General features: G+C 42.2%; 1 long non-coding RNA gene across 1 annotated transcript; it reads left to right on the top strand.

Moving 5' to 3' along the window:
* The first annotated feature begins 7,357 nt into the window (after positions 1–7,357).
* LOC142657119 (uncharacterized) lies at positions 7,358–16,791 on the top strand. The gene is made up of 3 exons (XR_012849814.1): positions 7,358–7,565; positions 7,672–7,735; positions 15,471–16,791. It is a non-coding gene; the product is annotated as an uncharacterized LOC142657119 (long non-coding RNA).
* Positions 16,792–17,406: the final 615 nt, after the last annotated feature.

The raw sequence follows: 17,406 nt of genomic DNA, 5'->3' as shown, positions 1-17,406 counted from the left end.
TCCAGGGCTTATATCCCGGATTCCCGGTGCTAGTGACACTACTGTCGTCAATTTTATCTGCAGATGCAGTTAAAAGTGGTGGCGCTGCCAGGGGGGGGGGGGGCGAAACCGGAGCCCCCTGACCTCTGGGGCCCCACACAATTATGTGGTTTGCGTGGTAGTAAATACCACCACTGTCTACAACCACAATAGACAGACCATGTACCTTATACTGGGCCAACCATGTATGTTTTCAGCAGAGCATGCATGTTTATTGAAGAAAGAGGAATAAGTTGCCTCTGGCAGTGGCTTATATTTTGGGGAAACATCTGTCTTCAGGAAGCCCCATAAACGTTAGTTCGTTCGGTGATCCCACCAAAAAGAGTGTTAGCCCACAATAGTAAATATATATTAACTATTGTAACAGGTAACAGAGTAGGTTGCTGGACTAAAAAGTATCTGTTAACTCAGTATGGTGACGTTCATTCATTTGCAAACCTCCTATTAGTCCTTTTTTCCCAGGGACTATTGGTTCAAGTTACACAAATGTAGTGAAGCTGAAATTCTAATTTGGAAACTATTTATTGCAATATCACTACAATGTGTTATCTGTTTTCCATACTGCATTTCTTCTGTCCCGCACAGTGGCCGAGGCTTTAGCATGGATGGAGGTGGGTGCAGCAGGTTGCACCAGACGTGGCGGATAACTGGATGTGGTAGATGACACGGGACATGGCAGATGACAGCAGGTGCAGTAGGACACGACTCCAACACGAACAGGCTCAAGAACAAGGACACAGCACGGGATACAGGATACAGGTAGCAGGGCACGGGAAACAATGGGAACAGGATAACACTAAGGGAGCATTTGCAAGACTGACATGGGAATACTAACAATGCTCAGGTAATCATGGGCTAATTGATGTAGATGATTACCATGTGCGCGTGCTGGCCCTTTAAGGCTGGGCACGGGCCTGGGCGCGCACCCTACGGGACACAGCGGACCGGAGCAGAAGTGAGCGCTGGCGTCTCCTGGGAAGGAGATGCGAGCCAGCGCTCACAGATCCATGGCTGCGGCCGCCGGGGGGTGAGTAATCCCGACGGTCCGCGGCCATGGACGCTACAACTATGTTCTTAAATGAGCTAAATGATTTGCTCTCTAGTATTGGTTAAAAATTTATCACAAAGACATTCAATTGATTCTAGTAATTTATTCCAATGGCTGGCTAATAACCGGGCGGATTTATTTAGTCAACTCTAGTTCTACTCTATACCATTTATAATATGTTTTAGTAGGCTGTTTTGTAGTTATTTGAATCTTGATTTTTATGCAAAGGTGAACCTCTCAGTTTATCATATTGTGTATTATTCACTGTAAGTAAAATCTTCCTACATCTAGCACTTTCACATTGTATAATTGCACAATTTAGTAAAATCATTGTGCATATGACACATTTCCAGAGGTTCAAAGGATATCAAGATACATTCCCAGAAGTCATAGAGGATTCTAATGTTCCTAAGATTCCGAAAAAAGAAAGCTACAATTTATTCCCAGCAAGGCGGTGAGTGGCTAAGATTCTATAGTTCAAATTGTGGAAGAAGTGGCGTAGTACCCAAAGAGAGAGACCACACGACTTCTGTATGCAGAGGGCTTCTGGGCCTATTTATAATGTTGGTGTTTTGTCATGTGGCAGAGGCCCTGGGTGCAACTACTACCTTTACAATACCAATACCTACATATTTCGCTATGGGGCCCATGGTGAGAAGGGACTTGATATTGAATTGCTTCCCGTGCTTCGTTACACAATCATAGCATTTGCTTGCAGCCACCACTAGGGGGAGATTGCAGCATGCATTTATACAGCATCCACTAAATTCAATGTTACTTGTATATATATATATACAATAGTTTTGAGGACAATTTTTTTTCTTTAGAAACCCGCAGACGGGATTTATAGTGCAATATAAATTGGTAGATGGGGGCTGGACAAGTTCTGCCATTTTATAAATCTTACCCTCCGTATATGAATCGGCCCTTTAAAGCCACTTGTAGATTTTACAGAATCTCAGAAGTGACATAAGTGTACTTATTGCTGTGTTACTTTGTTTCTCTTATAACAGAAGAGAGCATAGAATATACTTACCTACTTTATCCGGAGCTCAAACTATTTCTTCTGTGCAATTAACAATCCAATGACCAGGAGAGGGTTTGCGACGTTCTTGCTTCACGAGGTGTACAATGATTCACAAAACAGCGCCTAAGTATGAAAAACGAGTGCAGAGAAAAGTACTCCGATAACTCTCCTATATTTCTATATAAATGAAAACAATGATATGATTGGTAATGTGCAGTCATTAATTAGGGAAAGGAGATGTTTTAAAAAAAAAAAATTATCGGGCCTGGGATTGGATCCAATGTGGAAGAGTGGTATAAAACATGGTTTATATTGTTTTTCCATCTTTTCCCCCATGCTTTATTCCCCATGTGATGGACATCTTGCTAAGCTGGATCTGATATCATTACAATGTAAACTTTTCTTGACTTATTGCACGAAAGCTCAAACCACACATGCTCGCTAACAAATGTGAAATATTTGGCTGTAACAGAAGGCAGTTTGTTTTCTGAAAGGCTGCAGAGCGGTACAATAATGAGTGTCTGCAGGCAGCAGTGAAGCATGGTGGAGGTTCCTTGCAAGTCTGGGGCTGCATTTCAGCAAATAGAGTTTGGGATTTGGTCAGGATTAATGGTGTCCTCAATGCTGAGAAATACAGGCAGATTCATCATGCAATACCATCAGGGAGGCGTCTGATTGGCTCCAAATTTCTTCTGCAGCAGGACAACGGCCCCAATCATACAACCAATGTCATGAAGAACTATCTTCAGTGTAAAGAAGAACAAGGAGCGCTGGAAGTGATGATCTGAACCCCACAGATCCCTGATCTCAACATCATCGAATCTGTCTGGGATTACATGAAGAGACAGAAGGATTTGAGGAAGCGACATCCAGAGAAGATCTGTGGTTAGTTCTCTAAGATGTTTGGAACAACCTCCCTGCCGAGTTCCTTAAATAACGGTGTGCAAGTGTACTTAGCAGAATTGATGCTGTTTTGAAAGCAAAGGGTGGTCACTCCAAATATTGATTTGATTTCGATTTCTCTTCTGTTCATTTATTTGCTAATAGCATTACATTTGTGGGTTCGATTAAACTCTCAAAATGGCTAGAAAAAGACAGCTTTCATGTGAAACTCGCCAGTCTATTCTTGTTCTTAGAAATGAGGGCTATTCCATGCGAGAAATTGCCAAGAAACTGAAGATTTCCTACCACGGTGTGTACTACTCCCTTCAGAGGACAGCACACACAGGTTCTAACCAGAGTAGAAAGAGAAGTGGGAGGCCCCGCTGCACAACTGATCAACAAGATGAGTACATTAGAGTCTCTAGTTTGAGAAATAGACGCCTCACAGGTCCTCAACTGGCAGCTTCATTAAATAGTACCCGCAAAACGCCAGTGTCAACGTCTACAGTGAAGAGGCGACTCCGGGATGCTGGCCTTCAGGGCAGAGTGGCAAAGAAAAAGCCATATCTGAAACTGGCTAATAAAAGGAAAAGATTAATATGGGCAAAAGCACACAGACATTGGACAGAGGAAGATTGGAAAAAAGTGTTATGGACAGACGAATCGAAGTTTAAGGTGTTTGGATCACACAGAAGAACATTTGTGAGACGCAGAACAACTGAAAAGATGCTGGAAGAGTGCCTGACGCCAACTGTCAAGCATGGTGGAGGTAATGTGATGGTCTGGTGTTGCTTTGGTGCTGGTCAAGTGGGAGATTTGTACAAGGTAAAAGGGATTTTGAATAAAGAAGGCTATCACTCCATTTTGCAACGCCATGCCATACCCTGTGGACAGCGCTTGATTGGAGCCAATTTCATCCTACAACAGGACAATGGCCCAAAGCACACCTCCAAATTATGCAAGAACTATTTAGGGAAGAAGCCGTCAGCTGGTATTCTATCTGTAATGGAGTGGCCAGCGCAGTCACCAGATCTCAACCCCATAGAGCTGTTGTGGGAGCAGCTTGACCGTATGGTACGCAAGAAGTGCCCATCAAGCCAATCCTACTTGTGGGAGGGGTTTCTGGAAGCATGGGGTGAAATTTCTCCTGATTACCTCAGCAAATTAACAGCTAGAATGCCAAAGGTCTGCAATGCTGTAATTGCTACAAATGGAGCATTCTTTGACGAAAGCAAAGTTTGAAGGAGAAAATTATTATTTGAAATAAAAATCATTATTTCTAACCTTGTCAATGTCTTGACTATATTTTCTAGTCATTTTGCAACTCATTTGATAAATATAAGTGTGAGTTTTCATGGAAAACTCAAAATTGTCTGGGTGACCCCAAACTTTTGAACGGTAGTGTGTATATATATATACACATACATTACAAACTTCCCGGATTCAGTCCCAGATTTCGGGCAGTGTCCTGCTGTCCCAGGCGGCCGGTTGTATGTCCCCGACTCCTGGTGTCAACTGTATCTGGGCCCTCAGGACACAGATACAGTTAAACCCAATGCTGAAGCAGTGAATTGTCAGCTCCCTGCTTCAGCATTAATACAGATGACTCGCCGGGCACAGCGCTACTTTAATCGCTGAGCCCGGGGAAACATTTGACAGTGACAGCCATATATGGACAGTGACGTCAGTGGCTCCCCCTGGAGTCGAATCCCCGGCCAGAGCGTTGCCGATGCTCTGGTCAGGGATTCCGCTCCTAGATGTCTTTCTTGTTTAATATATTTTTATACATATGCGATGCTGCATTATTGTTGGTCACGTATGGAATGTATCTGTTAAATGATGAAGCATTGCTACGTGCAAAGGACAACATCATCATCAAGCTTTGGCTTACACTTCGGGTAAGGTGAAAGATTTCATTTTGTATAGTATTTAGTGAACATGTGCTTATGGGGTAATTCCTGTTGAGATGTAACTGGGCTAATATATTAGGACATTTTTCTTACTGATGCCCAGCTTGAAGGGTAATTTCTTCAATGTGTCCCTGTATCACCAGTAACTGCACTGACTGTAGTCTGCAGATCAGAACCTTTACTACATACACACAAGCAGTGTAAAGAGGGTGACATAAACCCAACCAGATATCCCAGATAAGGCTCTGTTCACATCTGCATTGGAGCCTCCGTCACAGATTCCAGCATTTTTGCCAGACAAAACAGCGCAGCAGGTAATGCAATATTCTTGTGGTGCATCTGCAGTACTATAAGTTCAAAAGAGTCTATAGCCGGACAGACCCCTTTAAGACAGCATCAGAAAGAGCAAAAATGACACTTTATAAAGGAAAATCAAGGTGTTTGATTTGGCACATATTGTTTCAAGATTATAAAAATGCACGAGCTGCACAGTCTGTTTCGTGTGACTCATGGCATACAAGATACACCTACACCATTTCATAGCTGTTGTACATTCATGCCAATCTTTTGTGCCAAAAGTCAATAATAAATTTAGAGCTCACATACATTTGATGCCCCGCTGCTGCAGTCAAGTGCTGTGGATGCCACGTCATTGCACTAAGGATGTAAACAAGGAGGGGGTTTCAAACAGTAAGCATATTACTGTATCGCATTTTACCAATTTAGAGCCTAATGGGGATATTTTTAGGACTAGGAAAATCCTTTTAAGGTCTCTTTCACACGGAAGTATTTTGGACAGTATTATGTATTAGTAGTTATAAGCCAAAACCTGGAGTTGAACATACACAGAGAAAAACTGTAATGGAAATATTTGCACCTTTTTTGAGTTTTGGACTTACTCATTTATAAATACTGATGCAAAATACTGACTAAAATACTGCTCGTGAAATTGGCCTAAGGTGTCATAATAAACACATCCTGCATTAGTACATATACAGTACATTGCTTGAAGCTGTGGGGAGGGTGAAAAAGACAAATATTCTCACAATTAATTCTACAGTATAATTAAATATTAAAAAATAAAAAAATTAGGAAAAAATATAACTTGCAGAGCAAACATAAGACTAAACACAATGACATACAACGTGAAAGAAGTTGAGAAAGCACCAGACCAAACGATCCATCTAATGCGCGTACGCTGAAGTGGGGTGATCCTCAATCCCAACCATTGAATCCAAAAGAAAATAGTAGCGACAGAATCCTTACTCAAAAGGGTTCTTTATTGTGGCAAAAAATTTATCTATACAGGGAGCAGCAACGTTTCAACCCAAAATGGTAGCAGGCTCTTGACAAAGACACTGCTACCGTTTTGGGTATAGCTTTAGGCCTCTTCTCTCCAAGAGCCCCATAACAGCCACATGATCTGTCTCTCTAGCACTTATGCCCTCGACTTGTGCAACATTTTCTACTCCAAGATACGGTCAGGTTATATTCTTGTTGTGTGTATGGCAGTATACAGCACTTCTGCTGAATTAAAGGGGGTAATTCCATTCATTAATTTCATTTCAAACTTTAAATTCTATTATGAAAAAATACCTTTCTCATCTGTTTTTTTGCTACTCTGTGTCCCCTTGGTGCTGCTGCTAATCTGTTCTGCTGGGAGTGGGCTCTAAACAGAATCAGTTTCCTCCCCCCTCTGGCAGCTGACAATATAATCCCTTCTTACTTTCCCTGCAGATAGGTAACATGGGATGCAGAGTAGTGACGGTATATATTCTGTGACATCCACAGTCTGCACTCACTTAGAAAGCAATGAAAATATAATGAAATAAAACAATAAGCGCTGATTGGGCGTGTGCAGTGTTCAGAGTGGGCTTAGTGGGCTGTCAGGATGCCTAGCTTTACAGTCCTAACAAGCTGAGAAGGAATATCCTCAGCTATACTGCCATGCTATACTGCTATGCTTCTGCAGAGGTTCTGCTCCTTCCCTGACAAGCAGAAACTATTTCTAATGGCTGCTCTGCAGTAAACACAGGTTCACTATGCGGAGACCTGGCTGTGGGGAGGGTGATAAAGCATGCGTGTCCACCAGCACTCAGCTCATTAAGTGGATGGTCACATTGCTATACAATTTGACCACCAGGTGGCACCATACTGTTTAAATGTCATAACTCTTCGCTGGATTGTTTTTTTAACAGCATGTAAATGGAAAACATTGCTCATTTTTTATTACTTATACAATGCATATGATAGTTAATGTAGGACAACCTCTTTAATGCACATTAACCTGTTGTTGCAGGTGTAAAGCTGCTGGAAAATGAACACGTTTTAGAAATCTGCCCACAATGTTATACTACAGCATAAAATAAGAACAGAATTGTACTCTGACATGACCAGCAGAGGGCAGTCTTGCTGTATATCAGGTATTCTTACCAGCGTAAACACCTGCTCTACAATACAGTCACGTTTTCATCTGAATGACATTTTCCAGCTTTTTCTTATGACACCTATGAGCTCGAATACATATACATAGATCTTCGTAACTGTAATTTTGACTAAAACTCTCATATCTTGATAGATGATTTTCGCATCCTGAGGTTCACTCTCTCCAGAGGAATCCAACTTTTGCTGCCAAACCTGCCCAAAAGACATAAAACAGGTAATGACTCATAGAATATATTGTGTGGTGCATATAAACCACTGGCCACATCATAGCAACAGGCTTTGCTCAAATATAGACTTTCTATTTTTATCACAATTTGCAGATCATCTGTCTCCATGGAAACGGCACACTTCTCCAACCAGCGTCTTGCTGACTCCACAGAGCATGTAAGTGGCCCATTACAAGGCAAGGACAACTCATACAACTAGTCGGCCGTGCCCGTGTCACTCATAAAAATAGATTTTATAGCAATCATGAAATATTATTAGTTCTTGCATGAAACACATGACTAGGTCTCCTGCCCCGAGTGATACTCTAACGCTTTATATTCTAACCTGTAGGTAGTTGATGTAGCACCCGCACAAATGTTCTACAAATAATAATATAGCAAAACACCAAAGATTATTAATAACATTTACAACTGTAGTCAAAGGGTGTGTGCACCTCTGAGTAAATGTTTCCTGTCCTCTGACATGTCATACATATATGTGAGAAGACAAGCCATGCCCTTCAACATATAAAAATAGAACATAGGTTTACTCCTCTGTCCCACAGGTACCACCTATGGTTCCTCTGTCATTGTTACCCCCTGTAGTGCTACAGGTGCTTAATTTAGCACCTTTGCGTCCGTTATACTCTTTTATGCCTGTGACACAAGGTGCCCACTCTAGTGCCCCTACTACAGATGCCCCCTTTAGTGCCTTTGACAAATATGTCCCCTGAGTCAACATCGACAGACTACCTGACACATGAAGCTCTTTGGCTGATTTAGAAAAATCATACCAGAGTATTCTGAATGAGAAGACCAATGCACTTCAATATTTTACCGCTAAAATCTGTACACTTGGAAGGTCTGTAGTCCAGGTTGGGATGTAGGCACAGTGTCACGGTCTGTAGCAAATTCTGTGCTCAAGTGGTTAAAACAAGCAGGTAGGAGGGTAACAATGGCAATAGTAGTCAAGTAACAGTCCAGGTTTGGTACACAGATAAACTACAACAGTTTGTAGCGTGAGGCAGAGACGTGATCAAAAAACAATCCATGTTCGGTATACAGATAAGCAGCAACAGTTTGCAGAGAGGCAGCAGAGACTACCGACAGGAAAGCTCAATAATCTGGTAAGGAGGAAGTGCAAGGTGCAAGCAATCAAGGCAAGGAATCTCAAGAGGCAGGAATCAAGAGAACCTGCACAATAGATTCAGCACAATGCTGTCCAGCATTTCTGATAGCTCAGTGAGAAGAGCTGATGCCTTGGACAAAGGTGCTCATAGCTCTCTTGCTCTCTCACTGTTCCACTTTAAATCATTGCTAAGAGGTTTTCCGTTTATCCGAGATATGCTGTCACTATCTATTAAACAATGGAGCTGTCACTTGTCCAACAGTATATCTGAATTATCACAGAGCACAAAAAAAACTGTTAAATGAAGATTAGTATTTTTGTAACCAAACCAGCGGAATCTTTTACTTTGGATAGCCATCACTGTGAAATAAAATCCACATTATCAAGAATAATGATATAAAATGTTCCATTACCCATTACAAAAGCGTGACACATGCATCCTGAGAACGGTTAGTGGGAATCACTGTACTAATGGTAGAGAGATTGCTCCATGTGGCTGGTACTGCAGTCAACATCAGAGTATCCATCTACAGAATGTGTTATCCAGCTGTGATAATCCACGGCTCTAATAAAGTCATGCTGAGAATTGTATTTGTTTGAAGTGCTGAGCTGCAGGGGTGTCCCCAAATGCCTGCAGCAATGTGTAAATGAGATGTTTGCAATCAATAGTGGTATGTTCAGTCATTTTGATAAGACTTTTACAACTTTTTTCTTTAAGAGTTGCTACTTTTGACAACATTAGGGCTCATGTATCAATCTTGTTTTGATGCAAAAGCAGAGGCGTAGCTAGGTTCTCCAGCACCCGGGGAAAAGATTCAGATTGGCGAGCCCCCCCACAACCTCTTTCCCAACATTTCCTTCCCCCTCGCCGTGTTTGTTTTCTCTACCAATCGACGTGTCATTTCTTTTCCACATTTCTTTTTATGTAACGCGAGCATAAAAACATTTGTACATTTTACAAGCAATATAGTTCTATACACAACACCAGAATAGTGCTCAGCACATAAATACAGCCCCAGAACCAAGCTCATTACATATATACAGCACCAGCACAAATACAGCTCAATTTAGTGCAACCCCTGCTGTATAGGTATGTACAGCGTAAAACTACAGCTCCCAGCATGGCCCGAACAATTGTAAGGATATGCTGGGAGTTGCTGTTTCACAAAAAATAAATCCTATCATAATCATACCACCCATCATATCGCTGCAGATCATACAGTGACTGCATTACTGATTAGAGGCAGAATAAACATTTACATTAAGTGACTCACCGGTGACGTCTCAGATTCTAGTTATTTTTCTCAATTTGGTCCAGACCTCTATGATGACTTCTCACGGTCACAGCCCATTTCTGAAGTTTGCTGCTCAGATGTCTTCAGCTTCTCACTCTTCCAACATTTCTACACCTATAAATAAAGATAAAGTTCTCATTATACCACACACTACGCCCCTAAATATAATAGCGCCATACACTGCACCTCTAATTATAATAGCACCATACATCGTGTCCCACACACACACACACACACACTGTGCCCCCTGTAGATAGTGTCTGCCATAGAGCCCCCTGTAGATAGTGCCCCCATAGAGCCCCATGTAGATAGCGCCCCCATATAGCCCACCCCTGTATATAGTGTCCCACAAATAACTCCCCCTATAGTGCTACAGATAGCCCCCTGTAGATATAGCCCACCCCTGTATATAGTGCTCCACAGATAGGCCACCCCTGTATATAGCCCCCCTGTAGATATAGCCCACCCCTGTATATAGTGCTCCACAGATAGCCCACCCCTGTATATAGCCCCCCTGTAGATATAGCCCACCCTTGTATATAGTGCTCCACAGATAGCCCACCCCTGTATATAGCCCACTGTAGATATAGCCCACCCCTGTATATAGTGCTCCACATATAGTCCACCCCTGTATATAGTGTTTCGCAGATAGCCCACCCCTGTATATAGCCCCCTGTACATATAGTCCACCCCTGTATATAGTGCTCCACTAGATAGTCCATCCCTATATATAGTGCTCCACAGATAGCCCACCCTGTATATAGTGCTCCACAGATAGCCCACCCCTGTATATACTATATATAGGGGTGGGCTTTCTGTGGAGCAATATAGGGGGAGCTATTTGTGGGATACTATATACAGGGGTGGGCTATATCTACAGGAGGGCTATATACACGGGTGGGCTATCTGTGGAGCACTATATACAAGGGTGGACTATATGTACAGGGGGGCTATATACAGGGGTGGGCTTTCTGTGGAGCACTCTAGGGGGAGCTATTTGTGGGATACTATATACAGGGGTCAGCTGTATCTACAGGGGGGGGTATATACTATATAGCCCCCCTGTAGATATAGCCCACCCCTGTATATAGTGCTCTATGGATCGCCGACCCCTGTATATAGCCCCCCTTTAGCTATAGCCGACCCCTGTATATGGTGCTTCATAGATAGCCCACCCCAGTATATAGTATATAGCCCCCTCTGAAGAGACACCCCCCGTAGATAAAGTCCCCCTTGTAGATAAAGGCCCCCCCGTAGATAATGTCCCCCCGTAGATAAAGTCCCCCTTGCAGATAAAGGCCCCCCCCGTGTAGACAAAGTCCCCCCCCCCCGTGGATAAAGTCCCCCTGTCCCCCTTGTAGATAAAGTCCCCCCTGTAGATACAGCCACACACTTTTTTATTACAATTAAAAAAAAAAAACGATTTAAACTCACCTTATTCCCGCTCCCACGCCGTCCGGCAGCAATTTAGACCTGCTCTCTTCTGCGCAGGTCTCCTGGGGGTTGAACGAAGCATTTATGAAAGGCGCTGATTGGCTGGGCAGGATGACTTTCCCTGTCAATCAGCGCCTTTCATCGACGGAAGCTTCACTGGTACAAAGGGTACCAGTAGCTTCACTGGTGCAAAAGCGCTGAATAGCCGGGCACGTAACGTGCCCGGTCATTCATTGCTGCTAATTGTACCTGTGTCCTATAGACACAGGTACAATTATAGTGCAGGAGGAGGTGGCGCTGGCGCCCCCTCTAAGTTGCGCCTGGGGCACATGCCCCGCCTGCCCCCCCCCCCCTAGCTACGCCCCTGGCAAAAGTGTTCTGATATGTCAGAAAATACAAATACACGCACCATTTCTATCAATATATAAATTTTTACCCCAAATACTAACAGTCATTACTTCCAAAAATCCCTTGTAAGGCCTTAAATACGTGGTATAGTTGTTGAGGTCCCTGCTATAAGAAGGACATAGGAGAGCTGAAGAGGTGGGTAATTAGGTTAATAAATATGATGTGGGTCTTTATTATAACAAAAGGCTGGAAATATTGGACTTGTGCAGCTTGGAAAAGGGATGCTTTAGTATGACTATCTACATGAACATATTTTACATGTGGAGAAAAGTTTTTTAGCAGGAAGAGTAGTCAAACTTTGGAATTCCCAACCCCAAGAGATAGCAAAGGCAAAAAAAACAATGGAAGAATTTAATTAGGATTATTTTTTTTTTTAATATAATTTTTATTCAGAACCAGAACACATACATGTAAATAATGTGTACAACACATTCAGTACAAGACATATCATACAACTGTGTATTCCAGCTCAAAAGTAATTTTGTTTTTTACTTGTAATCAGTAAAACACATGTAAATGAACAATTGCAATACAATTTACAACACCCCCCCCCCCCCCACACACCCTGAACCCATCCATCTCGGTGATCAATCTCCTAACTGCTCTGTAACATGCCGAGAGTGCCCTGAACACTCTGCAAATTATACCACGATGTATATTGAAATGTACTCATTAATACCCCAATCTCAGCCATAGAATAATGCTTTTCAATAAATGTACGCCAAGTTTTGAAAAAACGCTCTGTGGATTTTTCTTTATGTCGTTCTAATTCCAATTTATCATACCCCAATAATGTTTTGAGAGTAGTCAGTATCTCCGCGAGCTCCGGAACAGAAGCCTGCAACCAGTGTAATTTGGACATTTATATAATCACTAATGGTATTGCAAGTTATAATTTAGAACAGAGGACTTATGGGTTCAGGCAGAACTAGTTTTACCTGAAAGAAAAATTTGGATACAATTGCCCAGCGGATTTTGCTTGTCCTTCCTCGAGATCAAACAGCTAAGGCCCCATGCACACGACCATAATTTTGATCCTCAAATACAAACCGTAATTGCGGATCAAAATACTGATCTATTCATTTCTACACACACACACACACACACACACACACACACACACACACACACACACACACACACACACACACACACACACACACACACACACACACACATGCACACACATGCACACAGACACACACCTTACCATTATAAACATCCCCTTTCACTCCTCTACATACCGCCAGTGACACATCCCCAAAGACTTAAAGTGTACCTAACTTTTCAGGTGACTTTTGAGAATTAGCTGTCATAGGTCTGTAAATGAGGTATAACACAATACCTGACTATTATATGACTTGTATATGGCATTTTTTTTTGCAGTTTTCCCCTCTGCAGGCGCTATCTTTAATTTTCTATGATCTCCAAGCTAGTGGTCAGAGCCTAACTGCTATTAAGTATTTTATACCCTGCACACATAGAAGAGGAGAATCCTGCTCTTCTATCTCTATCTATCACTAATATTTAGAAGCAGCAGCAACAGGGAGGACATTATACAGCAGTAATGAGCTGTGACGCTATGAATACAGCACTCGTGTGAGATATAACACTTGCTAGGAAGCTGCAGAAGCAGCAGCGTGTGTGTCTGTGTCTCTCTGCCTCTCTTTCACGCTTCTCCTGCTCCCTCCCCCTCTCCATAGACTTCTATGTGCAGCTGTAATATGATCTCCCAGTGATGGTCCTTCTACGCTTAAAGAGATGGAAAAATCAGTAAATTCAGAGTAAGCGAGGTAAGGGTGGGGAGCTTAATAAGTGGAGAAAAAGGCATTTTTTGTCTAATAAGATATATTACAAAGATTCTTATATTCTCTAGTATTATTGATTTATGCAAAGTTTGTTGAAAGTTAGTCTGCATTTAAATATCCCCACTTTCTGTCTTATCTATTCTTAACAGATATACCCATGTACAACATAACCCCCCCCCCCCTCACATATTCCATCAAACATGTACCCTTTGAAATTTGTGCATATTTTGTCCTTTAACATATGCAAATCCCACCCATATATACCTCCAAAGACACGCATACTGTTCACACCAAGGGTGTACATACCATAGAAGCAGCCCATGCATTTGCTATGAGGTGTTTAGCGAGAACGGGACCAGCCCTGGTTGTTCCCTTCCACTTTGCTATTGGGTGGTGAGAACCTCCTTTCTCCTGGGGAACTACATTGTTAGCAAACAAAGAGGTGGGATCTTTGGTCCAAGGGTCAAGGAATGGGGGCGAGGGGGAAATTTACACCAGGCTCTACTGACTTGGTTGGCGAAACCCAGAACCAAAATGGCTGGCAGTTTAATCTTTCCTTTGGGGTCCCATGTCTTTGGTGTATGCCATTATTTCACACAACTCCTCATATACATATCATCTGAAACCCCTGCACGCCTCCACAGACACTTATGTTGCTCCTCATACATCCCAGTAGACATCCTAGAGCTCATTATGCCCCCTGAAAGACCAGGCCAATTTATGGTTTTAATTTCCGTTTTTTCCTCCCCGTCTTCCAAAAGCCATAACTTTTCTATTTCTTCGTCGACATAGCCATATGAGGGCTTGTTTTGTGCGGGACAAGTTCTAGTTTTTTATGGCACCATTTATTGTACCGCATAATGTACTGGGCATCTGAAAAAAAATTATATTTGTGGGGTGAAATGGGCAAAAGACAGCGATTACACCATATTTTGAGGGGCTTTGTTTTTACAACGTCCATCAAGCGGTAAAAACGACATATTCACCTTATTCTGCAGGTTGATATGATTACGGCGATACCAAATTTATACGTTCAGACTTTTACGGATGCGGCGATACCAGTTATGTTAACTTTTATTTTTTTTAACATTGCTTTAGGGAAAAAATGAGAAAAGGGGGGTTTTTTGAACTTTTAATATTATTTTTTTTGGAACATTATAAAAATCTCTATTTAACTGTTTTTTTACTTTTTTTATTAGTCCCCCCTAGCGGATTTGAAGCAGCGATTGTTAGATCGCTTGCGTGATATACTGCAATACTAATGCATTGCAGTATATCGTGATTCTGACAGTTGACAATCTTGATTCTAACAATTTAAATGCCGCGGTCGCGATTGACCGCGGCATTTAAGGTGTTAAACAGGCAGAATCAAAGTGATCTTTGATTCCGCCCACTGCAGTGAGATGTCGGCTACATAACACAGCCGTCACCCGCTGTGTTTGGAGCGAGCTCAGCCCGTGAGCCCGCTCTATACTTCCCCTTAACGGCTGCCGCGTACCAGTACATGACATGTCGTTAAGGGGTTAAATACTACTAAGGAACAAAGGGGCTGCAAAGATGTAAGCCATGACCAACCCCATTAAGATAATTGGTCTCTTGGAATTGTATAATTGTCTCTATCTAAGTTTTATATGGGTTAAATGCAGAAAATTTCCCCCGGATATAAAGCATGATAGATATATAAACCTATGTTCATATACGTGTTGCCTATATGGTGCAGTTACGTGTGATTCAGTAACGGTTACACATTGGCTTATCCAGTTATTCCTTTAATCTATGTTTGTACACCTTTGTTCTTTGAGTGTAAATGTAACATTTTCATGTTTTGTGTTTTCACAGAAAGTTACAGAACACATTTCGGAGGTCACAATCCCAAAAGAGCGTAATGTTTGCTGACAAAGTCTAATTCTGCTATGGAGCCCAACTCCAAATAACATCATGTTTTTAAGCAGGGCACTGCCCAAGAATAAGGCAGTGTTATTCGTACCAGGCTTTTAATAATAAACTTAATATTTATTTGCTGACCTCCCGCATACCTTATCTTGTGAGAAAAAAAGGTCGTTTTCCGCCTCAGGGATTACATAAAAGCAATGAAGGATCATAACTGAAAAACAAGGAACTTTTTACAGAAAGGAAAAGTACTCAAGAAGTGTGGGGCAGTCAATGGAATAATACTTTATTAAGAGCAATAACACTGATTTAAATAGATTTAATTGTGAAGCATTTAAAGTTATTATCCAACAGTCATTATTTATAAGGTTAATGGAATAATACTCAGGAATATATTTTCCCTGAAGGTTACTGAAGTTGCTGCCGGTGGTGTGCCACGTTACAGCATATCCACCCTATTCAGGGGTTGCATAGTTTGTAAGTGTCACCAGAACCGCAAGTTCATTGACCCACAGCCTTCCCTACCCTATGACAGAACAGTGGCTTCAAGTGTGTTGCACAAAGGCATAATGATGTGAACACTCACTGGAAGCAAAGACCAAGCAAGTACCCTGGAGTTTCCACAATGCAGCTAAAATTGGAACCCACCCCCTCCACTGTACTGTTCGCAGTGGATTCTGGAAATATAGTTCTCAGTGGTCCATTACCAGTTGCCTCTAATATCTTTTTCCAACACATGCAAACCACGGAGTAGCTACCTGTAACCTAGACCAGCCCCAGGGGGTGCAATTACCCCATTTAGTCTGACACGTACACAACTTATGTAATGTGTACAATTTACTGAATTTTTCACATAGTTCTCTGGAACCTCTTGAAATTGATTGCCAAATTATGTAATCTGAACAATCCCAAACTACTAAGGGTTAAAAAAAAAGCCAGACTAAGGGGATCAGCTTGTCTTGCAAGGGGCTTCGTTTTGAGACTGGGTTGTCCAGTTGGGACAACCCTATTACCAAAAGTACTTTTGGTATGTGAAATTATATCACTTATAATGAATGACATAACACATGCACTTTATGGAATATAATATGTATTATTCCAGGTTTGCCTAGACATTGTTGTCCATGCTGTGGATATTGGCTTATGAATTCAACTAGTGCATATTATGTGGACACCAAAGTTAGGAAAGTCCTGGATGAATACATTTGCTTGATAATAAGGATTTGGAGGCCCTAGCACTGTACCAAACACAATTCTTGGGATACATTTCTGTCCCCTTCAGGCCACTTCTATTTTTCGTTGATACCAATGATCACAGGGCAATCTATAGAGAAGCACTTCATCGGAAATGTATAAAATAGTATATTGAAGTATACAGTACATGGGATTAGTGAAATAGAACTCTGCAAGTCACCAGCAAAGAAAATAACTTAGAGCATTAACGGGATTACTGTGAGAGTGCTCTCCTGGGGGTGCAGAGAGTAACATATACTGAAAAGGAGAAGCAAGGGTCCTCAGATACAGTTTATCTGACAGAAGGATTTCATTAGGATATTACATGCTTTAGAGTAGGGGGTCTCAAACACGCTGGCCGCATGTGGCCCCTGAGGCTGTCATCTGCGGCCCGCGAGGCACTGTAGCTCCCTTGGGAGAGGAGAGAGCAGGCAGAAGGAGGAGTGCTCCGATGGTCCTTCATGATGTCCCAGAGCAGAGCTTATACTAGCGCTCTGCTCTGGGGCTCCTGCTCTAAGGGAGTCCTGACATCACTGTCCATATATGGACAGTGATATCAGGAGCAGAGCTGGAGTCCCTGTCAGAGTGCTAGAAGCGGCTCTGCTCTGTGTTCCAGCTCTGGGCTTGCCATATATGGAGAGTGATGTCAGGG

The sequence above is a fragment of the Rhinoderma darwinii genome, chromosome 7, assembly GCF_050947455.1.
Source record: "Rhinoderma darwinii isolate aRhiDar2 chromosome 7, aRhiDar2.hap1, whole genome shotgun sequence".
In the NCBI taxonomy this organism is placed as follows: domain Eukaryota; kingdom Metazoa; phylum Chordata; class Amphibia; order Anura; family Rhinodermatidae; genus Rhinoderma; species Rhinoderma darwinii.
The sequence above is the reverse complement of the archived record's forward strand: the minus strand, read 5'-3'. Positions and strand labels throughout refer to the sequence as shown.